The sequence below is a fragment of the Camelus ferus genome, chromosome 4, assembly GCF_009834535.1.
Source record: "Camelus ferus isolate YT-003-E chromosome 4, BCGSAC_Cfer_1.0, whole genome shotgun sequence".
Classification (NCBI taxonomy): domain Eukaryota; kingdom Metazoa; phylum Chordata; class Mammalia; order Artiodactyla; family Camelidae; genus Camelus; species Camelus ferus.
This window is the reverse complement of record NC_045699.1, coordinates 58,229,548-58,255,779: the sequence shown is the minus strand read 5'-3', so window position 1 is coordinate 58,255,779 and position 26,232 is coordinate 58,229,548. Positions and strand designations below refer to the sequence as shown.

At 43.0% G+C, this 26,232-nt stretch overlaps 1 long non-coding RNA gene across 4 annotated transcripts in view; it reads right to left on the bottom strand.

The window, feature by feature from the left end:
- Positions 1-26,232, bottom strand: part of LOC116663237 — a 303,510-nt gene that overhangs the window by 210,965 nt on the left and 66,313 nt on the right. For all 4 annotated transcript variants that reach the window (XR_004319442.1, XR_004319440.1, XR_004319443.1 and 1 more), the window contains 3 exons: positions 3,584-4,077; positions 3,003-3,264; positions 2,961-2,962 (listed from right to left, as the gene is read on the bottom strand). This is a non-coding gene — a long non-coding RNA (uncharacterized LOC116663237). The remainder of the gene's footprint in view (positions 1-2,960; positions 2,963-3,002; positions 3,265-3,583; positions 4,078-26,232) is intronic.

The window sequence follows — 26,232 nt, the reverse complement described above, 5'->3', positions numbered from 1 at the left end:
AGCCAGAGGAGAGCAGTCAGGGACCAAGGCTAAATTCTTATATCCTCAAGTCCATTCTTCTGCCACCACCTTCAAGGATCAAAGCTGTTGTGACTGTTTCCTTCACCTTACTCGAAAACAGTTTCGGGAAAGGGCAAGAGTAAACGAAATGACAGAGAGCAGACGATGTGGCATGGTGATTAAGAAGACTGAATCTGAAATCAGACAGCCTGAGATATCAACCACAGCAGAGTTCTGAATTGGTATTTTTTTGGTTCTAAAGCACATGCTCTTAGCTAATTAACTCTGCAAATATCCATAGGTAAAGTGTCCTAACTCTGCTGACCCGAATAATACATATAGAAACCTCCTCTTCTCTATCCTGGCTTTAGAAATGATCAGAATAAGAAATCTGATATTTCCATTTGCAGTCAGGAATTCACTGAGCAGTGTTTTAAGTCAACAAAGGATACGGTCCAAACCAGGTTCATATTGTGGTCCATTCTGCATATCCAAACAGGTTTGCCCAACCTTGAGTATGACTCATTTGCTGAAGCAGATATATATCACCTCTGACTCAGTCGTGGGGAAATAGGTTAGAGCCATTTCCTTAAATGGGCCTAAGTAATTGGGAGGGGGGGAGAAGAGAACATCTCCCAACCCCATGGATGGCAGCTGCTTTGGCCTCAAATCTTCAGTCAGCTCCCTATATTCTTGTTCATCGACTATAAGAATATTGAAGTGGTCTCTAAATTTCAGATCTACTTGTAGCCAAGATTGGTAACTTGCTAAATATCCATTCTCCAGTTCCAGTAGAGAAACACAAAACCTGGTTTTTATGTGGGCCCATGTTTGGCCATGTAAAGATCACATTTTTCAATCTTCTTTGTAGCTGGATATGAACCCGTGGCTAATTCCTGATGGGTGGGATAAAACTGAAGTGCCTTGCGCAAGCTTCTGAGACTCTTCTTTAAAGAGAATGTTGAAGCCTTCCTGCTATGGTTTGACTATTTGTGTCCACCCCATGTCCGTATGTTGAAATCTTAACACCCAATGTGATGCTATTAGGAGGTGATTAGATAATGAGAGTATAGCCTTCATGAATGAGATTAATTCTCTTGTAAAAGAGACTCCACAGAGCTCCCCACCCCTTATGCAATGCGAGAACATGGCGCGAGGTCAGCGGTCTACAACCTGGACGAGGGCTGGAAGCCCACCATGTCGGCACCTTGATTTTGGACTTCCTGCATCCAGAACTGTGTGAAATAAGTGTCTGTCATTTACCAGGCACCCACCCTCTGACACTTTGGTACAGCAGCCTGGATGAACTAAGACAATTCCCACAGTTATCTTCTCATCACTGCTCCCATTTTGCCACCTGGACTATGAGTTTGGAATATGAATTTAACAGCCACATGAGGATGGTTGGAAAGACTCAGATTTCCTGAGAAGAGCCGCTCCAGCAGTCCTGGACTATTTAACTCCAGACTTTCACACGAAAAAGCAAACTTCAACTGTCTTAAAACCAGTATTAATTTGGAATTTTCCATTACTAGCAGTCAAGCCTAATCCTAAATCAGAGGTCAATCATGTCACTCTTTGCTCAAAGCCCACCCATGGTTCCCAACTGACCTCAGAGAAAATTCCAACTCCCGTAGCCAAACAGTCAAGGTCCTGATAATCTGTATTTTTTAAAAACTACGTATTTTAAGCTTCCCATTTATGTTTTAACAATCCAGAAATACCTAGTGATCTGCATTTCTCTAAGTAAACTCACAGTTTATCCCGTTTCCATCTCTCTACACATATTGTCAATGTCTGCTTTGAGTGTCACCCTCACTTGTTTCACAGAAAAGGGCCATTCTTCTCTGACAAACCATCTCTTATTCCTTAGGCAAACGTGTGCACGCCTGCTACTCTATTCCAGGTGTACCTAATCAGTCATCCCTTTAACCATCACTTCAACACAAACCGAGAGTCTGTTCCTATTTCTGACTCCACCATTAGACTGTCTCCTAGAGGGATGCAATCATGTCATATGCATCTTTGAAGCCACTTATGCTGCTGGGCACAAAATGATGCTCAGAAAATTCCTGTTAAGTGTAGAAATGTTGATTACCCAGCCATCTCCCAGTATCAATCAATCAAATGCCTCAATATGACTTCATTGATTTCTTTAAAGGAAGACTTTGTAAAATGGAAAAAAAACAACAAGTTTCAACTGTAGAGCACAAGGAGCTATATTCAGTATCTTGTAGTGACCTATAATGAAACAATATGAGAACGAACATATGTATGTACATGTATGACTGAAGCATTATGCTATATTCCAGAAGTTGACACAACATTGTAAGCTGACTATACGTCAATGAAAAAGAATGCAAATCTTAAAAAAGGAAGACTTTGGAGTCCATCTTGATGTGAATCTAGGCTGTGCCACTTACAAGCCCTGTGGCTCTGGGCAACTCTCTTTCTAAGAATCAGTTTCCTCTTCTGCAAATCAGGAGAAGGAAAGGCCTCCTTCATGGTATTTGAGCATCTTTATGTATAATCCAGACAGAACATAGAACATCTAATAATAACGCTCACTAAATGGCACTAGTTATCATATTCTTTAGAAAAGCTTACTCAGGTAAGAAAAGTCACCCCAAAAGCCAACAGGATGCAAAACGGAAAAGACGGCACATGGAGAAGCCCTCAGAAGGCCAGTGGCACAGGCAGCCTATGCAATGGAATGAGTGCTGAATATTCTGATCTTGGAGAGAGCCCTGTCTCAGCCACTTAGACTGCTGTGAGATCAGGAGGAAGTCGCCCCCACCCCCCAGGCCTTAGTTATCCCACGTGTGCAGTGTTGAGAGAGTACTCAGATCATATCACAGGACCAGTCTGAGTGTCTGTGATAACTATGAGCAGCTCTTCCTTTGGCCCAATTTCACCACTCTGATGCCATCGAATCATATAAATTTTGCCCTTAGATGGACTGCTCTGAGCAGGTCTCCCCACACCCCACACCCCCTACTCACCCCCTTGCTTTATGAGAAGCAGGATGAGTTGGTTGCATCTTCAGACTTTGGCCTGACAAAGCATGTTTGTGCGGAGTGGGTGATTGGTTTCGCATGGCCGCACGATTCAGCAGCTGGGGACATCTGCTTGCATTCAGACACAGGCAAACTTTCCACAATCAGGAGTCAGCGTGCTCCTGGCTGAGCAGGGGTTGGCCCCTCAGGGCTGCATAAGTGTAGGCGTTAGACTGGGGTCCTGGATTCACAGGTCAGGAAGAACAACCTAGACATGAAACAACGGAGGTAAGAGTCAGCACTCTGGTATCTCTGGATGCATAAACTGCCTATGGAAATGGGGCAGCTGGACAGGAAGCATCCTATTACACTGACAGGAATGATTAAAGGAGACACTGGAGGATGCTTTGTTCCCAGAGGGAGGTCCGGGCCTTGGGGATATCCACCCACATAGAAAGGGACGGCTACCTCAGAAATAGCCTCAGCATGTGGCCCCTGCTCGTCATGGGACAGGACCATCCAATAAGACACTTCCCTGCAGTCCATTGTAGCAGACATATCGCGTGCTCAGAGGAAGGAGCACTGACCTTGGGATGATCTGGCCTAGGTCTGTCTTCTGACTCTCCCATTCACTCTGCGTATCCTTGGGCAAGTCAGGCTGGTTCTCTGAGCAGGAGCTACTTCGTCCCCAAAAGGAGGCTGCTTGGGATGAAATAAGATGCTCCATGGTAGTGTTTTGTCTCATGTGAAATATTATCCAGATGTCAGGAACTGTTGCTACTATCTAAAGAGTATCTCAAGGTTGTAAAAGCAGAAGTAAATATATCTTATTCTGCCAGCCACAGTAGAAGTCATTCTATGGGTCCTCTGAGAGATGGCTGTCTACTTTGCATATCAATGTCTCATCTCCAGGGACAGGTGGCCACAGCCTTGCAGAAAAGTCAGTTCTGTTGTCTGGGAGCTGTGGTGGTCAGAAAGTCCTGCCAAAGCCCTTCATTGTCCCAGCATGGGAGCCTCCTGGTCTGCTTTCTCTCCTCTGGAGCCACGGGAACAAATGTACTTCCTCTTTCACATGAAACACCTGGAAATATTTGGAAACAGCAAGAGGAGAGAAAAGGCATAGTGCGGTCAAGCAGACCTGGGTTCATGTCCTACTTTTCTATTCTTCATCTGTGTGACCTTGAGAGTGAATGCAATCAACCTCAGTGTTCCCATCTGTGAAGGGGGACAGTATAACTGAGCAGTGAGGGGGTGGCAAAGGTTAAGTCAGGATGATGTATGGAGAGCCTGACACTGTGCCGTAGCTTACAGTAGTAGGTCCCCAGTAAAGAACTATTAAGCTGTTGCTCTATTGCTGTGAGTGCCCTACTTTTGCTCTCATCACTGGTATTCCTTGTATTTAAACACACTGGATTCACTAAATGTTCAGGTGGGCCTCCCATGGCTTGGTTTGGGTCATTAGCAAACCAACATTTTGCACCTTTGCTAAAGTGCATCTTCTCTGTCCCAGGCACTGTGCCAGGCACTGTCGAGTATTCAAAACAGGAGAGTTCCAAACCGAGTGAGAAATCACGTTAGACCAGGGCCATGTGTCCAGAGTAACACTGCAGCATGGAAGTACAATAGAGAACTTTTTGTTTTTGAAGGGTTTTTTTTTTCCATTTCCTTTTAAAATTACCTGCGAGATTTTATGCTGGGATTTGCTTGGTCTAGACGAGGTCTGTGAAAGAGCAACTCACACCATTGGGACCAACCTACAAAGACTTAAGTAGCTTCCTCACACTCTATAGCCTGCCATCATTTACTCTAGGCCTCTCTCCCCTGAGAGAAGCCTTGCAAAAAAAAAAAAAAATGCCACATAATAACAATTATTTCATAAGAGACCGATGCAACTCCCCAAAGGTTGGCCAGATACTTTCAATTTAAAATATGGTCACGGTTTCTCACAGCTACGAGCATCTAATCCAAGTGGTCACCAGACCTCTCATAACATTGCCTGTGAATCCTTCTGAGCTCACAGCCGACCACTCTTCCCCAGCTATCCCCACCCTCAGCACCTGACTGAATATGCAGGCTAGACTCCAGCTGTGCCAACTTCCTGCAGTCCCCTGAGTAAGCCTTGCTCTTCTACCCCTCTGTGCCTGTGCACAGGCTCGTAGAATTTCCTTCTCCCGGAAGACTTCTCACCTCCTCAGCCTGCATGATTCCCACACATTCTTCTTCAAGGATGAGCACCATCACTGATGTTTGTGAGAAAGTATCCCCAAGCCCCCTCCTCCTTTCGCCCAGTGCCAAAGCATCTGATCCCTGCCACCATCCTGCATTTCTCTACTTTTAAGGGGATAATGTCCTGTTTGCTTCTTGGTCACCAGAATGTGAGTTTTTTGGGAACAGAGGTCATGGCTTATTCATCTCTGTGTCATTGACAATATTCCCTAAATAACTTCTGGGTGGATGGACAGAAGCGTGGACAGATGCACAGGCAACGTCCAGAACAACAGGTCAAAGGAACATCATCATTCTTCTCTGAATCATAATTGCATAAAACCCAGTAAATCACCAAGCACCCTCTGAAATACCTTGGCTGTAGCCATAAAGAAACCCAAGATGGTTGGAATTGATCTGTGAATTGTCAGATTTAATACCGAATAGATTACTCCACTTGACAGCCATAAAAAAGAATAATTATGCCTTTTAATTTTTCATTCATGTCTAGACATTCCAAAAAATCAGCATGACAAATGGTCCTTTGCCACTCACCTTATACTATAACGGCTAATCCTAATCATGTTCAGAATTCTGCTCTGTATTAAATTTTCCAAGCAACAGTAATTCAATTAGGAAAAAAAAGAGAACAAAATGTAGAGAGTGGAGTATGGCTTAATCTCCAGTCTTTTATGGGGATACAGTGCAGTTGTCGGATCCAACGGTAATTGAACTCCAACATTTGGTCTTCGCATGAATTCCTACTGGCTGTTGCTGGGCTCATTAATCTCCCTCCCTCTTTTATAGAAGTCTGTTCTTGAATGAGCCAAAAGAATGTTCTACTGAAAATGCCATAACTGTCCCTCCAGGTGTAACTGATTCCTGGTGTGCAGACACCAAAGGTTGCATTTCTTTACGTCCCAAACACATGTGAACTTCCATCTGGCTAGGTCCTTTCTTTTTGTGAACACTGCCTCCATGACTCTCCAAACCTAGCAAAATTTCATTAACATGAAGCCTCCAATTCCTCCTTGTTTATACAACCTAGGCTGACTTTTTCCTGGCTCTGATCTGGGGAAACATTTGACCCCCCCACACACACACACACATCTCCACACACACACGTCATAATGTGTGTCAAACTACTCCATGAGGACAACCATGTTCTCCTGTACTTTGAAAATGCAAATTACAAAGCTCTCTTAACTGTAGAGTTGATGGCTACTTCCTCATGAATTCACACCTTTGCTCAAGGAGGTATCCTCTATGTGAGGGACCTCATTTAAAGAGACTCCCTTCCGTCCATATACCTTTTCCCTGCTTTAGTTTGCATCACTGTACTTATGGGAAAAAAAGGTCTAGAGAATGAGAAGCTTGACAGTTGTGTTCATTGTCACGTACCTAGAGTCTAGAATTCCTGGCACATGGCTGCTGATGGAGAGAGGGAGAGAGACAGAAAGAGAGAGAGGAATCCCCACCTAGCGCTTCTGTGCTTTTGTTCTTGTAAGCTGTGTGGCCATGGAAAGGAGACTCAGTGCCTCAGTGACTCAGTTTCCTCATCTCATTCCCTCCCCCAGAACCTACAGGACTCTGCACTGTGTGCCAGGAGGAGAGGACAGACTCAGAGAGGAGATCTGAATGTCCCTGGTCAATCTGGCCCCTCCTGACCTCATCAGCCTAACATCTTAACGCACCCTCCACCATCACCAATCACATGGACCTTCCTTCAGCTTCTGGAGCAAGCCGCATCATGCCCACTTCGGAGCTTGGTCTGGGACAGGCTTAACTCTTGTAACCTGGCAAACCCATCAGACAAAAGATCCTTCCTTCTGATTCCTATCTGAAGACCTCCATTTCCTCATTATTCTCTTTCTCATCACTTTGTAGCAGAGTCATTTTGTGGTTAATGTTTTCTCCCCATAAGACTGTAAGCGCCAGGATAGGAACTTTTTTGGATCCCAAGGGCCTAGAACCACACCTGGAACATAATAAACCCTCAATAAATATGTTGATAATAAATGTTTTTGAAGATGATCACAACTACCTCATAAAACTGCCTGAAAGTTTAAACAAATCATTTAGAGTAGAAGAAACCATAGAGGTAGCATCAATGAAAAGAAAATTTCTCAGCGTTGTGGCCATAACACAGCACAGTATGTGCTCCATAAATGCCAGTTGTTGTAAATTTACTATTTTGTTATTATTACCATCTCTTCATAAATGTCTCTGGCTACATTTAGCTATTTAGCTCAGATATTCATATCTGAAATTTAAATATTGTGTTAAAAATGAAGTTTTGCTATTTTTGACTTTGACTCCTATTGACAAAAGCCATTTTTCCTGATCCAGACTGTATAATGGAGTAGTTGAATAAGACCCACACTCTTAAGATTTGACTTGAATTTAATGACTTAACCCTTTACTCTGTTCTATGTTGAAATAAGTTTGCGTCAGGCAGTTAAGATCTGAACTAGCTTTTCTATTCCAAATTAGTAATAAACATTACAAGGAACAGCCCCCCTCTCACACCCTCATCCGAGGAAGCATCAGATCAGACAAGAAAGCAGAAGGAGCCTGTGAAAGATGTCCCTGGGTCTTTGTCACTGCTCCGGCTGCTGGGAGATGTGTGCTGGTCTGCATCCCACACTGCAGCACCCCCGTGGTCCTGGCTGCCCGCGCGTGAGCCCTGCCTATGCTCTCTGGCCAGACACTGACTTGGCCCAGCCGCTTTGCTTCCCTGACTCATCGGGTCTGACACCTGGCAGAGCAGACCCATGTGCTGACCCCAGAAAGTAATGAGGAAACTGATTTGCTGCCAGGAAAGACCTTTGCCTTTGCATGCCACCGGGACAGGCTCAGAGAGATCTGAATGTCCTTCTAATTTCACCAGTTAGCATTTGATGGCATCAGCCTTTCCACCATCAGGCCAACTCACAGAGTTTTATAAGCAAGTTGTAAAATGGATTCAAGTCTGAAGCCTGACGTCCTGTATCTCTGCCTCCCTGAAATGTAACTGGTTTCCAAACTTAGAGAGGGGAGGGCATGATGGAGGGAAGCCACTGAGCAGTTTAAAACTAATCAAAAAGGGAAAGATATGAAAATGTGCTTTCTTTATAAAATGTGACTTCACGTATACAATTAACTAGTCCCCCATCTGTGAACAGCTCAGTCACTAAGGTCCCTCGTGTCGCACCTTGGTCCCCACTGTGTCTGTTTCTCCTCTAATAGAATGAGAAGATCAGAGCCTTCCAGTGCTGCAACCCTGTGTTCCAGGACCTGAAAAATGTCTTAGGAAAATACAATTAATTACTAGCTCTGACGCTCAGTGTTTAAACAGGACAAAGAACACAAATGAAAAAACACAGGAATATTTGTAGATCCAGAATTAGCCACCAAACCATTTCATCAAAAGGCTTTAATATGTTTACCTTCCATCCGGTTTGAAAGTTTTGTCACCCAATACTCATAAAAATTCTGCTTCACTGGGTAGACAGTCACCAGACTCCAAGCATTCCTGCACATTAAAATATATCTTTCTCTCTTTAGTACTGGAAAAATCCAAGACATACAAAGCGCAGAAGTAGTTTTTTATAGGAATTGAAAAACATCATACAGCCAAGTTGGGAGGTAGGGGCTGGGGAGTTAGCCAAGGAGTTGAAGAGACTGGGATATATGTGAGTCCATCTGAACACTACATTTGAGCATCTGTGGGGGCCGGAGCATTGTTTGGGGTGCACTCGAAATCACATGGGTGTGAGAACGTGTGCATGTGTGTGTGTGTGTGTGTGTGTGTGCACCTGCACATTTGTGTGTGCTCTTTCCTTTGGAAAACTGCAGATTCGACCTCAGAGCTAAGAGAGCCTCCAGATGTAAAGGCAGCTGCTTCTCTGGCCTCGTTTGCCCTGGAAACTGCTCGTTAACCAATCTGGCACTGCTGTCTTCTCAACTTCTCAAATTCCTCAAAGTTCCTCTCCTTATAACCACTTGCCAGACTTCCAGACCACCTCTCATGCTGTCATGTGGCCCTTTCTTCAGGTCCTGAATTGTGTTATGGTTGCTCAGAGATCCAGCTGGGGTGCAAACCCCACCTGGAAAGAGACCGGGGAACTGACTCTGTGAAGCAGCACAGGGCAGGGGAGGGCACAGAGGAGTCAGGAGACCCAGGCTCCAACCCAGCTCTGCCGAGTGACTTGAGGAGCACTATGTCCCTTCTCCGAGTTCCCTCAACTGTCAACTTAGGGATGTTGATCCACGGACAGGTCCATGCTCTCAGTTGCTACAAGAGCCCAATGAATGTGGCAGGGATTTATAAATGGTACATCGGTCAATAACCAACAGGCATTACATTAGTAGTCACACTTAAATACTGAGGCAGGCGTTCAAGATGGTTTGGGGGCAGAGAGAGAGAGGGAGTTTTAGCCTCGAAGCTCACTGTGAGCAAGTCTTCCCCACTCAGTTTCCTTTCAACCCTTCTGTCTACTTCAAGGAGAAGGTCTTAGTTTGGTGCCAACTTGCCTTTAACATCCTTTAAACACTCATTCTTCTCCCTCATTAACAAAGAAACAAGATGTCTTAGGGCTAAAGCTTCCTGAGGTGCTGTTCTCTGGACAGAATTAGAGTGCCTCCCCAGCCTCCAACAGGACGCCGATGCTGCAGCCGATTACCAGGGTCTCAGAGCCCCCATCTGGGGCTGGGTCAAGAAGGGTTGGCTGATTCTGAAGACAGATTGTGAATCTGGGGTCAAAGATCATTTGCCCCGTAGGTTGCAAACTGACTGTCCACAGACTGTGTTTGGCCCACAAATCTGTCTGTTTGACCTAAACAGGGCACTGTTAGTTTGTTCTATTTTTTAATGAGTTGCTAATTAGATGTGAAATCGGGATATTTCACATAAAAATCCAGATCTGGGGCTTCCCTTGAAATAATCAGAAATGCTGACAATGCCGGGTCTATGTGTCTGCACAGTAACCATGTGCTGGGGTTATGTTTTGGCTACACAGGATCTCCTTTTGCCATGGTCCCCTGCCACCCCTCTGCCTTCTTCAATTCCTTTCTTATTTTCCACAAGCCATTGACCTGACTCCCCTTGACTTAACCCAGCTTTCCCATTTATAGCTGGGCAAACAGAGGCCTTGACAGTTGGTGGGCTGACCCGTGTTCAGTGACTTGCCCGAGGCCAGTTGGCTGGGAAGAGGTGGGGCAGGGACAGTGGTGGGTTCCCTTCCTGCCTGAGCTGACACTCTGCCCAAAACGCTTCTCCGCGTGCGTCCCTCACAGACAGGCGGGCAGCCTGGCTTGCTCAGCGGAGGCCGCTCCTCCCCTCGCCGCACTGCAGCCTGCACGGCTACCTCAGGCCACCCCGCAGAACAGGGGCTTTCAGCAAGCCGGAACAGGGGAGCTCAGCTCCAGCCCACTGCCTCAGCGCAATGAAGACAATTTTTTTTTTTTTAATTTACACTTATCTCCATTCAAAAGGAGAGACAGCAAATAAAGGACGCAGACAGAGAAAACACAAGGACAAAACCACTCAAGTTCTGGGAAAAGGACTTCCCTCAACATCACAGACATCAAGCCATCCAAACACCAAACGCCTCGCCTCAAATCTTTTAACTTACGACTTATTAGTACTAAAAAATGATTTATTTTAAATCTTCCAAGGAATCTTTTTGCTTCCCTATTTCCTGATCTTTATGAAGTCATTATCTTGGCCTATTACATGAAAGGCAAGTGTTTTAACTAGACTGCATATAAAAATGGTGGAGGAAAGGGAGTGAGAGAGATTTTGGCAGGCCGAAGGCTCCCCGTGAGGGACGATCTTGTCAGCCAGGCTCAACATTGGCTCTGGTGATCAATACCCAGAACTCAGATTCCCCAGCACCGTCTGGCTTCGGCCAAGGTCACAGATTGTGTCCAAAGTCACTGAACCAGGCGTGCTTCAGAGAGGGGAGGGATGACTCTGCTGTCCCCACTCCTTTCCCCTGGGGCCCCCGAGCTCAGACTAACTTGCACTTGTGAATCAGCAAGGATCAGCGAGTCCAAGAGGTGGGAGTGCTCTCTAACAACCACCACAGGCCACAGCAGTCCTGGCAAGTCTGTGTGCCCCTCCCCAGCAACACGAAGCAGTGGGGAAGGGATGTCTTCATCACAGAGCACTGGACATCCTGACTCACCTCATCTGGACCCTCCCAGTTCCACACTGGAGTCCCATCTCTTCCCCCTCCATCACTCCAAGCAGCTCCAGATTTCCTTGATGGAATTCAAGGCTGAGCACTGGGAATGCATCAGCTAGCTGGTGAGGTAGATGGAGTGACTCTTCCCTCCACAAGGCAAGCAAGTCAGGGCTGCCTCTGAAGAGCAAGGAAGACATAAGGTGAATGAGAGAATGTGCTTCCTTTCAGGGATCTATTTTCCTAATATTTACTAGGTGCAGTGGTTAAGGACAGAATGAGAGAGAAGCACAAGGAGCTTCAGCCTAGGAGGAAAGACTGATGAAAAAGCAGTTACAGGGAAATGAGACAAGTATTATCATAGGGGAGGTGGGGGTGGAGAATGAAAGTACGTGGAATGAGGAATAGGGAAGGAAGTGACATTAAAGGGAGATGAGAAAGATCAGGAAGATTAAACACAAGCAAGACAAAGGGTCAAATGTGTATCAGATGAAGAAATAGCCTGAGTTAAAACCTGGTGATAAGAGGAAGCAAGGTGTACGCAGGGGATTAAAAGCAGCTCCATATAAACAGTGGGCAGAAGCCAGGTGAATTAAGGTCTAAAAATGTCTGGTAATGCATTTTCACTTATTCTACGTTCACTGGGGACACAAAGAAACATTATAAACAGAAGGATGACGTGCAGAGAGTTTAGGGAACATCATCTGTCCTGGCAGGTAGGAAACAAAGGGAGAAATCCAGACAAGATGGCGTTGCTCCAAAGTCACAGTAATGACAAGTAACAGTCGCAAAGAGAACTTTCAAACACACAGCTGGCCTCAACCCCGCCATAAACTTCTCTGTGGATGAGAAACAGGATAAAAACAAGGCGAGGAACGGGCTGAAGCTACAGGCCTCTGGGCCTGTAGTCCGAAGCAGGCAGAGGCATTCAGGATTTCTGCTCCCATAGGAAGGACAGGGAATAAAGTCCATTTTATATGAATCAAGTCTGAAGATTGCAGTCAGGCTCCTTGCTGAGAATCAAGAGACTGGGGGGGAATCCCCTGTCAATAAAAAGAGATGGAAAATGAGATGCTGCCGTGACCACTGTCTGGGGCTACAGCCACCTGATAAAAGAGACTAGCGTATGCAGACCCACCCTTGAGGCTAGGAATTAAGCTGAATCAAGCCATATGCTCCCGGAAGGAACTGCATCAAAATATCCCTACTGTGTTCACGAAGCAGGAACCCCAAACGGTTGACATAAAACACAGTTCTGGATACTAGACTGTTGGAGGAAAGTACTACAAATCTTCTAGAGAAATGGGAAGTATATCAGAACAAAGCAAAGCTCCTTTTATGAAAGATGATCCTGTAAAACAAAATTACAAAACACATCAAGAAGCTAATCTTAAAACAGAAAGCCCATCATCCAAACAAACAGAAAAACCAAAACTGAATAAAGATTAAAAATAACATCAAACCATATAAAAATCAAGAATCAAAACAATGATCATGAGATAAACTACAAACACAGGATAATTTTCTAATCTAATAAAAGTAGTAAGTAAGGTTGTAATTCTCCAAGAGATAATAAAGAACAAGAATTTGTGAGCCAAAACTAGGTTAAACAGCAGCAGGAACACCAAAGAGAAAAAAGAACCCAAGAGAAAATTTGTAATTAAAAATATGATTAAAGTAATTTTTTAAACCTCAAAGGATAAATCAACATCTTGCTAAAAGAGTAAGAAAAAGAAAGGAAGAGAGAAAAAAAGTTACATGTCTTTTGTCAAATTTAAAACACTATCAACTTTAAAATACATCCTTATTTCATGTACTGTTAAAAAAAGAAGGGAAAATGCTGTGGTGATGACTTTTAGATGTGTCAACTTGGCCAGGCTAAAACAGAATATTCAGATGTTCAATCAAACAGCTGATCTAGGTACTGTTGTGAAGAGACTCTGCTGATGTGATTAAAGTCCCTAATGGGTTGACTATAAAGTAATCATAAGGGAAATTATCCTGGGTGGGCCTGACATAATCAGGTGAGCCCACTTTTTTTAAAAAAGTAGTTCCTTGAGCCCAGAGACTCTAAACAGTTTGTGCCTGTGAGGTTCCAGTCTTCTTGTGTTCTTCCCTTTCTGTGGACTTCAGATTTGCTTAACTAACCCCCAAATTTATGTGAGGCAGTTCCTTATAATCTATCTATCCATCCATCCATCTATATGGAGAAAGAGATAGATAATAGATAGGTAGATAGATGATAGGTAGATAGATAGATAGATAGATAGATAGATAGATAGATAGATAGATATTCTTACGTATCCAGATATGGAAATATATATACACACACACACACACATATATATATTCTTATTGTAAGAAGACTAGTAAGAAAGCATTGTACCACAGTTTAAATAGCAGCTTATTAGTAAGGGTTTAACCAAAGAAACAGAACCAGCAGTATATTACGTGTATATATGTGTATCCTTCCTTCAACACTATGATCTGACCTGTGACAAATCTGTACTATACACTATGTGACTGGCTAATAAGTCAATTGCAAACCAACTGATTGTATAAATCTTTGTTCTGGTGCTGAAATCTCTTCAGAATAGTCATCATAATCTCAAAGTTTGTTTCAAAAACTGCAAGCATCAAGTGTCAATCAAAACTGGAGGTGAAACACTAATGAATGCTGAATTCGCAGGCTTTATACTTCTTTTTAGATTTTTGGTTCTCTGCTATTTTTACCATATAGTTTCAATTAAATTTCTTACATAGTAACTTTGTGCAATTGAAATAAAATTGCAGTATGTACATATTAAAAATATATATGGATATATATGGATGTTATATTAACAATGAGAGTGAAATACATGAAACAATATTGATGAGTTTCACAAACACAACGATGAGTCAAAAAAGACAGACACAAAAAGAACACACAGTTCAAAAACAAGGACAGTTGATCTATGGGGCTGGATATCAGGATAGCAGCTACCCCGGGTGATAAATGGAGTTGTGACCCTAAGGAGAATTAGAGGGCTCTGGTTAGTTGTTAAAGTCCAATTTCTTCAACTGGGAAGAAATGGAAGAGGCTACACAGGTGGGCTCACTTGGAGAAAAGTCACTGAGTTATACACTTAAACCATGTGCACTTTTCTGCATGTATGTTATTCTTCAATAAAAATTATCATGAAAAGGCTACTGGTTCACACACCGCATTCTGAGGTTCACATGGCTGTTCCTACAGAACTAAGAAGTCATCTCTTTTTGGGGGGCGTGGAGGCTGCTGTTTGAGAAAACCAGAGGGAAAGCATATGTCTTCTGATTAGTACTTTCAGATTTTGCTTTTATACGTGTCTAATTTGGTATGAGAAGACCAAAGAAATTAGATGTAATTATGCAGTTTTTAATATACAGCCCATTGCATACCATACGGTATATTTAGAGAATGTAACTTCCTTTGTGACTATTATCGTCACTAATTACAGTTGGAAATTATGCCAAAGCACCTTTAAACTACAAACAATAAGATACGAAATCAACAATAAAGAATATGGCTTTTAAAATATTTGTGTGGAATATTTTAAATATACTCTTAGATACCAAAACTTCTGAGTTGCCAAAACAAAAGCAGTATTTAGAGGAAATTTTATTCCCTAAATCACTCTATTATTTAACATTGTCCAAGAGCTGTGGCTAATACAATAAGAATAAACATGCGATTTTAAAAATAGATAAAAGAGAGTAAATGGCCTCAACTTGCAGACCATATCATTAGAAAAATCCAAGAAAATTACAGATAAAGCATTTAAAAAATAAGAGAACTCTAAAAGTTACAAGATCAGTTCACAAATCCATTAGTGTTTCCAGAAAACATCTTTATCAATTATGAAATGTAGTGGAAATTAAAGATATTTTCATAATAGCAAGAAAAATTTCAGGACTCCTATAAATAATTTTAACAAAAATATAAGTAAACTTTTATCTGAATAAATATTTATGGGAGAGAATATTCAGTTTTAAAGAGACCTCTGTTCTTTCACAAAAATGATCTATACATTTGTTGCACTTACAATTGAAATCTCAATAAGGTTTTCATTGAGATTGATTGGCCAGAGCTCATACTCTTCAAATAGAAGAATAAAGAAATAAGAACATTTTTAAGAAAAATAATAAAAAGTATCAAAATAAAATATCAAGGTTTATTCTAACAGTATAATATCCATGGCAATGAGTTATTGATATAAACACAGACAAACAAATCAATGAAATAGAACCAAGCACTTTGAAACATACCCGTGGAAACTTGGCATTACCAGATGTGCCATTATAAATAAACATAAAAGGGACAGACTAGTTCAATAAATGACACAAGGACAACTGACTTTCCATATGGAAGCAAAACAAAATAAAACACTACTTTAGAGCAAAATAAATTTCAGGTGGCCTGAATATCACAATATAAAAAGTAAAACGATAAGAAAATGATTGAAAAATAATTCTTTGATCTTAGAATCGAGAATTCATTGAACCAGATACCAAAGATCGAATCAGAAAAAGGCAAAAAGGTTGATAAATTTGACTACAGTAAAACGAAAAATTTTCTGCATGATAAAGACACCACAAAAAATATAAATGTGCCACAGACTCGGAGAACTTATTTGCAAGTTTTTGTCGGTTTTTAACTGACAAAGTATTAATATGCAGACTCCACAGGGTAAACATTTCTACAAATCAAGAAAAAAAAACACTAAATGCAAGACAAAAAAATAGTAAAGACATGAACAGGCAAAGAATAGTAAAGACATTTTAGAGACAATCCCAGCAGCCAGTAAGTGCATAAAAAGAGCATTATTCTAACTAATAAATGCAAATTAAAATGTAATAAATGTGAAAATATTTTTACTAACAAATTCAAATTTAGAAAATGAGGCCCTTGGTCAAATCCATCAGGTTGCCAAATATCTGACAATACCAATTAACCAGCAAGAATGTGGAGAAATACAAACTCTCCATCCTCCATAAAGTGCTGTTGAGAAGGTAAATTGGTACAATTCTGGAGAGCAACTTGTTTTATATCATCTAATAAATATAAACATAGGCATATTATGTGATCTGGGAATTCCATAGCTAAGTACTCGCTCCACGAGAATTTATGCAAATACGCACAGAGGGATGTGTACAAGGATGCCTACTGCAGTGTTGTCTGTAGTTAGGTACCACTGAAACCAACTAAATGTACGCCAACAGGAGAGTGGAAAAATTAAATTATCAGATATTCCCACAAGGGTACTCCATAGAGAAGTTCAAAATGAATAAACTTTATCTACACGTAACTACATGGCTAATTCTCAAAACACAATTATGCTGTTGAAAAAAAGCAATTTACTACAGGATATGTGTAGTGTGATACAATTTATACCACGTTTAAATGCATGGAAAGCAATACCTTATAATGCTGTTATAGATTCATATATGTAATTTTAAAAGTTACTAATCCTAAGCGAATTACAATATATTTCATTATATGACTCAATATTTTTCACATGCTTATATTATTTATAATACATAACCCTTTTTATAAATGAAATGATTTAGAGGAGGCAAAGCTCTAGGCAGGGAGAACAATTAGGTCATTCAATATTTTAGGCGGAACTCAGTGGTAGCCTGGGCCACAGTGGATGGATGGCAGATGGTGGCAGTGTGGGGGAGGGTGTCACATCTCAGAGAACACTGCAAACCAAGACCAAGGGCAGAAAACCCCATCCCTAAACTTTGGGCTTCAGATCACACTGGTAGCAACAGTCAATGTATAAAGTCAGATGAAACATTTCTTTTTCTCCCTCCATCAAAACCAGAGAAATAAAAAGCTCAACAAACATTATTACCAATTTAAAAACATGTCCTGGGCCTTGCCTGTACTAAGAGTTTTGTAAGAATTTCATCAAAGAAGACATTTACTCTCCAGCAAACAGCAGGCAGACAAGTAACTTCTGAGTGCATAAAATTAATACTGTGCTTTTTTTTTAAATTGAAGTATAGTTGATTTACAATGTTGCATTAGTGTCTGGTGTACAGCATAGTGATTCAGTTATACATATATGTATATTTCAGATTCTTTTCCATTATAGGTTATTACAAGTTACTGAATACAGTTCACTGTGCTGTACAGTAGGATCTTGTTGTTTATCTATTCTGTATATAGTAGTTTATAGCTGCTAATCCCAAACTCCCCATTTATTCCTCCCCCTCCCTTCCCCTTTGGTAGCCATGTTTGTTTTCTATATCTGTGAGTCTTTTTCAGTTCTGTAAATAAGTTTACTTTCATCATTTTTTTAGATTCCATACATAAGTGATATCATATTGATAGTTGTCTTTCTCTGTCTGACTTACTTCACTTAGTAAAAACAGAGTTACCATATGATCCAGCAATCCCACTGCTGGGCATATATCTGGAGGGAACTCTAATTCAAAAAGATACACGCACCCCAATGTTCACAGCAGCACTATTTACAATAGCCAAGACATAGCAACCTAAATCGACAGATGACTGGATAAAGAAATGTGGTGTGTATACACACACACACACACACACACACACAGAATGAAATATTACTTAGCTGTAAAAAAGAATAAAATAATGCCATTTGCAGCAACATGAATGGACCTAGAGATGATCATACTAAGTGAGGTAAAATACTATGCTTTTGAGGGGAGGCAGTAGTAATAAGGGATCCACAGACCAGAAATGCAAGCAGCTTATTTGGAAGGACTCATGCAGATGTACAACATATTCAATTCAGAAAGACGAAGGGAGCCTTAACCTACCGAAATCTTGGATTTCCAAGAGGTCATTTGATCTTCTGCTCAGCCTTTAAGCAAGCAGATCACTGGCTGAACCACTCATATTAGATGTTATCAGTATCGGTAAAGATGTTCCCTTAAATGGTTTCACAAAAGTAGTCCAGCATCAGATAGATCTGTATTCAGGATGTATCTGGATTTGCATTTATGAGCTATGTGGCTCTGAGCAAGTTATGGAAACTTTTTGAGCCTCAGTTTCCTCTTCTGCAAAATGGAAATAACATAAAGCCATCCAGTAAATTACAATTGCTCAATAAATTTTAATTGCCATAATTATCATTGCCTCTGTTCCAGGTAGAAAAGAGCTAAATTCAAAGAGGATCCAATCTACCTTCTGTCCTTGGCAGCTCTCTGTTCATTATATTCTCACTGCCCTAAGCCTTCTGAATTTTTGGTTGCATCCAAAAAAAATGCCAAAAGTTGAATTAAGTCTGCTATTATCTGATTCTACTCTTGAGGTCAGCCTGAGCCAGCAACCAGGGCATAAGCCTCCTCTCTGCAGTCCCTTTTCTGATTCGACATAGAAGCAGTGGCTCCACAATTTTTTAGTGGGTCCAATGCCAGAAACCTTGTCTGTATCTTTTAATACCACATATCTAAGTCCTTAATAGATCCTTTGAAGATTATGGCAGCTTTCTGGGTTCATCCTTTGGGTTTTTCAAATTAAATGTTTAAGATTCATTTGAATAGCCAACTGTAAACTTCCTCTTTGCATTAATTATTTTGCAGACGTTGAGGCTATGCGTTAGGGGGTGGAGGGAGCTGGGAAAATCTGTGCCACTTGTTCTGCATCAGGACATTGTTTAGTACACATATTTACAAGTGTGTGAACTCCATACAAAAGCTTAACTTTGTCCAAAATATTAAAATGTGTTTTCTGACACCTTAGGAAATGGAATTAAATTCAAAGCATCCGAAAAATGTTTAAGAAGTCCATCACACAAGAAGAGGAATGGCATCCAAAGGGAGCAAAAGCTTTCCTTATGCAGACACTCTGCTGGGAACCTGATGTGTATTATCTTATTCATTCTCATCTACGCACTAAGAAGTTGCTATAATTATTATCCCCAATTTACAAATGAGAGCTCCTCAGAATCAGCAGGTCGAACTGAGTTGTCTAAGGTCATGCAACTGATGGGCAGCATAGCCTAACAGAAAAGCCAGGTGGTTCCGACTCTGGAGCTGAAGTTCTTTTCTCTACCAGGGCCTCGAGAAGAGCAGATAGGGAGGCGTGAGATGAGCATCTGCATAGGACTGAAGAGCTACCAACTGTTCCAGCTGCTGTGCGGTCCCTAAAACAGCCTTAGAAGGAGGGCAGTATGATTCTCATGAGACCCATTTTATAGGTGAAGAAAGTGAGGTTTGCCCAAGACAACCCAGCCAGCAGGGACACAGCGGGAACTCTAAAGCAGGGCCCAGGCTCTTAGCTACTCTCTGCCTACTGAGAAAAGGGGCAGCACGCGGCAAAGTTACCTCCAAACGTGTGGCGCCCAGAGTCTTTCCGATACTGTCTGTTCCATTGAGAATGGCACCCTTTGGTTAAGCAATGATGCTCTAAATTGTAAGAGTAGAAAAGGCTGCAGACATTTAGCTCAGGTGGGGCCCAAGACTCAGAGAACGGAGCAGTCAAAGGACCTGTTAGCGGTAACGCTGAAACAAGCCTCCAGGTCCCTGGACTCTATCTAGTCCAGGGCATTCTCCAGTGCCCTGTTCACTCTTCTGCTAACTCAGCCAGATGCCTGAGGCTCTGCAGTCATGGAGATGAGGATCAAAGGATGGCACTGCTGCTCTCGGCAGAAATAAAGTAATGGAAACCATTTCACAGGCTGGGACAACGGAATCCTTCCCTCCTCATCACGTTGTCGCTCCAGGCAGAGTCTGTGACTCATCCGGAGCTTTGGGTGTGTCTCCTCCACAAAGCCAGGGTATCCCAGGCAGGGCTCCAGAAAAAAGACAGAAGGAATGGGGGGGTCTCTCATTACTCCAAGGACAGAGAACGTGGCTATCAAGAAGTCCTGAAAGGCCCCTCAAGCCACTAGGAGAGAATGGACAGACCATTTCTTGGCATTTTTTTTCATCTAGTTATTTCAATCATGAGAAAATAAGAGCTTTACAGATGGAGTATTTGAAGTTGTAGAGAAAGAGTGAGTTTTTAAGCCAGATCAATTTGCACTCAAATTCTATTTCCATCTCTTACAAAAGAAACCAGTAATTTAACAAGTGTGACCCTCAGCTTCCTCATTTATAGAATGAACGTAAGAACACATAGAATGAACATACCTCTCTTGCAGAGTCACAGTGGAGATTGATTGAAATAAAGTGTGAAAAATTTCTAATAGAAGAAAAGGCATACAACAAGTGCTTAATAAAGGTTGCAGATGTGTCCTTTTGATAAGGTTGAACCAAAGCCAATGAAAACTATTTGGAGGATAAAGTAGGCTGAATATATGGCAAAGGGAATTTGCATCTGTGATTAAGCTAAAGATCATGATTTGAAGATATTTTCACAAGGTCCTTATGAACAGGGGCAGGAGTGTCGGAGTCAGGGTTTGAGTTCTGTGGGACTGATTTTGGACTTTTAACCTTCAGAACTATAAGATAATAAATCTGTGGGGGTTTTTTTTAAGCCATTAAGTTTGTGCTATTCGTTACATTAATAATAAGGAACTAATACACAAGCACAAGCAAAACATTCACCCCAGTATGAGGGCTCACCTGTACCACAGGACCAGTAGTTGTGACCCAGTGTCTCAGGGTCCAGCATCCCAGGAATAGAGATGAGGTCATACATTCTTCAATGGATGCAAATAGATGCCTGGTGAGGAGGAGTATCGCTAACTCCACTTGCTGGAAATACACAAATCCCAAGTCTGGCTTCTGCAAAACACCCTATTAAGTAAGAATAGATGTGCTCTGCCTCTGAGCACATCTCCTCACAAGGACCCTCTGGGTGCCATGTGTACTGGCCAAAATGATTGTGAGAAGTCAGGTTTCAGGATTTTTCCAGAGGGTCTGTCTTGAATTAAAAACGATAGTGTTCATTACAGATGTTCCCCCATGTCCATTTTCTACTGCACTCTGATTCCTGACTGTAAAGGAACCAGGCCGGCCCAGGATAAACAGAGAGTCTTTTGTAGAAGAGGGTCCTAGAGTAGGAAGCAGCATGTGAGACACTGTGTCTCAGAATATCAGTTTTACTTCACCTGGAGAAGTTCTGTAAGTGAAACGATACTGAAAGTAGCAACACTGGAGTCTCTCTTTCTGATGGTGAGAATAAACACATCATTTTTGAACCTAATATTTATGCAGACTCAGGTACTGAGGTACTAGAAGGGTCTCAAAAACTTAAACCCTCTTCCTTATCCAAGCTCAAAACCCATTGAGAAGTAAGACAGAAGAACAATGAAAAAGAAGGCTGAAACATCACCTTTGTTATATGTATACCTGATACCAGAGAACGTGGCTTCTACCAATGAATACTTGGGACTTCACGATTAGAAAGACCTACCACATTACAGGCAACCCTGGACCAGAAAGTCTCTCCCTCAGTCCCTGAAAGGGCAAGGTAGAACGCACACTCCCTGTGGTCATCTCGTGCTCAACAAGAAAGTATGGGGCAGATGCAAAGCTCTGTGGGCCCGGCTCCCGGCTCCAAACTCACCAAGTGGATGGAGCCCCTCAACCCCCTGGTCAGAGTGACTGTGGATGAACAGAGACCAAAAGCACTACCCCAGGGGAGTTCCCTCCCACGAAGCATCACGCCCACTACAGCAGATCATGTTCTTGTCAAAACACCCCCGCCCCTCTCTACCAGGCCCATCCCTCTGAGGGTCCTACCTTCCCCGCAGCCATGAGACTTGCTTCCGTCAACAAGATGTGAGTTGAAATGATATGAGCCAGTTCTCCACAGAGCCCCTGCACGCCTCCGCCATCGTTCCTTTTCTTCTGCCATAGAACGTCACTTCCCAAAGACCGACATCAGTCTTATTTCCAGAATGAGGACAGAATAGAGCAGAACTGTGATTGCCCCACAATGGACAGGAGTTTGAATGAGAAATAAATATTTGTGTTTGGCACCAATAAGATTTGAGAATCAATTCTTCTTATCTCAGCTTAATTTACCTTACACTTAGAGATACATGCAGGACCCTCCCTGCCACCCACACTCACAGTAGCCAGTGATTTCCCTTTCTACCTGGGTCTCTATCTTTTCATCTAACCATCCATTCTCTGAGAATTGACTAAGCACCAAAGCCTCGTGAGAGGCACCAGAGCTGCAATAATGTTAAGACATGCCTAGTGGGGGACACCAGTCATGTCAAGAAACAACTCGAATGGAAAGTGGTGAGCGCTGTGTTAGAGGGATGTCCAAAGTGCCAGGAGGGCCCAGAGGAGGAAGGATGATTCAGAACGGCTGAGGGGATCGGGAAAGGCCCCAGGCAGTTTCTGCAGGAGCCCTTCATTCCAGGGCCTCCCCTAAAGTATGAGTGACACAATGAGCACATGTCATCATTGTCCCAGTTCTCTGGGACATAGAACCAGCTGAAAATGCAACCAAGACATGGGGTGAACTGCCTAACACTTCAAGATAGATGTCAAATTCCAAGAAACACTACAGGAATTCAGAGAAGGGTGGGAATCTTCTCATCCTGGATAGGAGGTCTTTGGGGAGGAGGCTGGACTTCAGCTGAGCAGGGGAAGAGAACGTGTGAAGAACCAAAGGCAAGGGGATGAGCTCTATTCTGGAGACAGTGTGTGGAGCAGGGAGGTGGGGTTCTCCAGGGGGGCAGAGGGAAAACAGAACAGAAGGGGCCTCAGAGCCAGATCCTGAAAGCAAGACTAAGGCCTACAGGCCTTGGGTGACGGACGCCACTGAAGTTTTCTGCTTGTGGAAATGGCACGACAGAAGAGGCGTTTCAGAAACAGCAGGAAAACAACCCTGACGTTGTGGAGGTTGAAATGGAATGGCCAAATGGACATGGGAAAACTAACCAGGCAAGAAGTGAGGGGCCCTGAACTGGGCGAGGGGAGTCAGAGAGAGTGGATGGAACTAAAGTGAGAGGGACTTGAAGGAAGGACCCATGATGAATGGCGTGGGGGTGCTGGGAAGTCATGAGATGGCCATAGCAGATGGCCCCAGGGAGGCACCAGAGTTGAGTCTTGAATAATGAACAAAACTCAGATAACCTGAAGGGAGGAGGGAGAATATAAGGAAGGACAGCACTTCAAGGTGTGGGGACAAGTTTGATTAAGTAGAGGTTTTCTATAGAAGTACCACTGAGGCTGAGGCCAGCAAGTGGAAAACAACAGTGCTATTTAACATATACGGCCCCTTCGCCTTTCTTCTTTCAGTCCTTTTAAGAGTTCTGCGCTATTAACCCATTTTGCAGATGAGAAAATGGAGGTTCAATGGGACTGTATGCAGACTGGCTCCATAATCTGTGGGGCCTGATGCAAAATGAACATGTGCGGCTCCTTCTTCAAAACTTCTTAAGAATTTCAAGGCAGTGACAGCAGAGCAGTGAGCCAAGCACAAGACCCCCTGTGCATCAGGCCCTGTGTGACTGCACAGGTCACACGCCCATGAAACCAACCCTGGTGCTATGACTGTCCCAGGTTCATATAGCCAGAAAGGGTCATGGCTGCCAGTCAAACTGCTCTCAAAGCAGTTGCGGAAGGGGGTTGACATGGAGGCTCCAGCAGCCTGGGTCCCTGAGAAACTACAATGAGCAGAGCCCCTGGTGTAGATGAGAAGCAAATATCTTATTGTTTTAAGCAGCTGAAATGCAGGGGCTGTTTATTACTGAAGCATAACGTGGCCCATACTGTCTGATTCACTAAGGCTCCGAAACCCTCACAGCGCTTAAGGCGGAGAACCTCTGAGGCCCCACGGTCTTTCCTCCACGTGCATGTTTTCCAACCACAGGTTGGAAAGGGTTCATGAAACCAAAGTATTAGGTCATAAGCAGGCTTTTACAAATGAAGTAATTTAACAAATAAAATATAATAGAAACGGTCCTTGGGTATTACACATTGCAGTGACATTTTCCATGAAACCTTTTATAGTACATTTGTACGTTCGGAGGCACAATATAAAATTTACTTCTGGCGATGGATCATTGTCAAAAAATGTTAAAAGCCACTGCTCTACATCATGGTTTTCAGCACAGGAAAGGAAAATAAGTCTACACACGTCACCCCAACGACTTGAGGAGACTCATAATTCCTTTTAAAATTAGGTAAATGGGAGGAAACGTGGCTCCTCGTTGCCAACACAGTTAATGCTTTTGACTTTACAGTTTCCCAGATAAGAAGCATTCTAGATTTTATCCAACATGAAACTCAAACTTTGTAATGTGCCCCTTTAACTCCATTAATTCCCCCACCTCCTCCATCCTGACTCTTACTCTGCCTAAAAAGAATCATGAAGTCATCGTTTTGGATACAGGCAACAAACCTGCATTGTCTTTTAACACTAGCTGACAAATGCTGGGCCCAGATGTGCCCACTGGGGCAACTACCAAAAGGCAGCCCAGAAGCCACGATGTCACCAGCACCAGGCCTGGAGCCAGGCGTCTTCCTTTCTTCAAACCCCGGACAGGGCTGAGCCCCTCCAAAGCGAGGCGTCAAGAAGCGCCAGCATCTGCCCTGCGAGAAAGCCCCACTCAGGGAAAGAGTCTGCCGGCAACCCTTGTGCTTTGCTGTGCCAGAGGCTGCCAAGTCGTCCTCTCACCACTGTGACTGCAGGGACCAAACTCCCGCTTAGGGCAAGAAAAGCATAAGGGAAGAACCAAAAATAGCTTATTTTTAATCACTTGCTGCAAACTCCCAGATGTGAGCCACAATGGCTGTATGGGGCACACATTCAGGTTTTGAGTGTGGACGTTCTCCCCAGATGTCTCCTGCTGCCCAGCAAGTGGAGGCAGGAAGGACATGATTAATCACTGACTGATCTTCACAGGGACAGGGGCATTATTTGCTCACCCTCCGCACCCACGTCTGAGCATGCTGTCCGGTACATTGTACCTAGTAAATAAGAACTTGTCGAGTAAGTGCTAAAGCCCCTTGAAACGAATTCTGATGCCTAAATGCTTGCAAAAGATTTCTTTGGCTCAGGAGCTACTGTTTTCCTAAGAACAAATGCCTACATTTATTTCCCCTATTTTCCCTTGGATGCTGGGGAAGTCAAAGCCCCCAGTGAGGCTCAAATATTCCAGTCCTGGGGACACATGGGGTTTGCAAGTTTGTATTTCCTCTTCCCTTGGTCTTGATTTCCTACTTTCAATTATACTTTCTGAGGGTAGGGTTTTGCCATCTTACTCCACGGTAAAGAATATGACACGATACGACTATGGGATGTCATCTCAAGTCTTCACGGTAAAATCCCAAACAGTAAGATGCGTTAAATTCTTCGAGGAAAGAGGTGGTGGCAAATATTTCTCTCTTAGGTGTCTGGAGGCCTTTCAGCTTCATGGCGTGGAAAGAGGACAGATCAGCTGCTGTGGGAGTCAGAAAGCCTGGGGTGTATGTCTACGCTGTAGAACTCGGCAGGTCACACCGCAAGCCCTGGACTCCTCCCCATTTACAAATGAGAGGAACTCTGTGGTGCTTAATACACAGGGCTGTTGAAACGCTGTGTGACAGCACTTTGTAGTCTGAAAAGCATGCACACAAGCACACACACAAGCATATATGGCTATGATCAAGGGTGGAAAGCTTTGATGAGATCAGATTTGATTTCAGAACTGGCTTATGGACAAATTTGCAAGTGAGTCAAGTTTTCCACTATTCATTCCTTCTCTCCAGCCTCTCCTCCTGCATCACACTCAGAAAGCTGCTCAGCGCTGTCAGGCTCAGAGACCCCCGCTGGGGCACCTCTCCCTTCTATCTCCTATTGTCCTCCATCGAGAACTGTCTGTCCTGTGAAATGTTTCTCTTAAGTCTCCAAAGTCCCATAGATGATAAATTCACCTGATAAACTAATTAAAGCTAAAGATGTCTGACACTGCAGA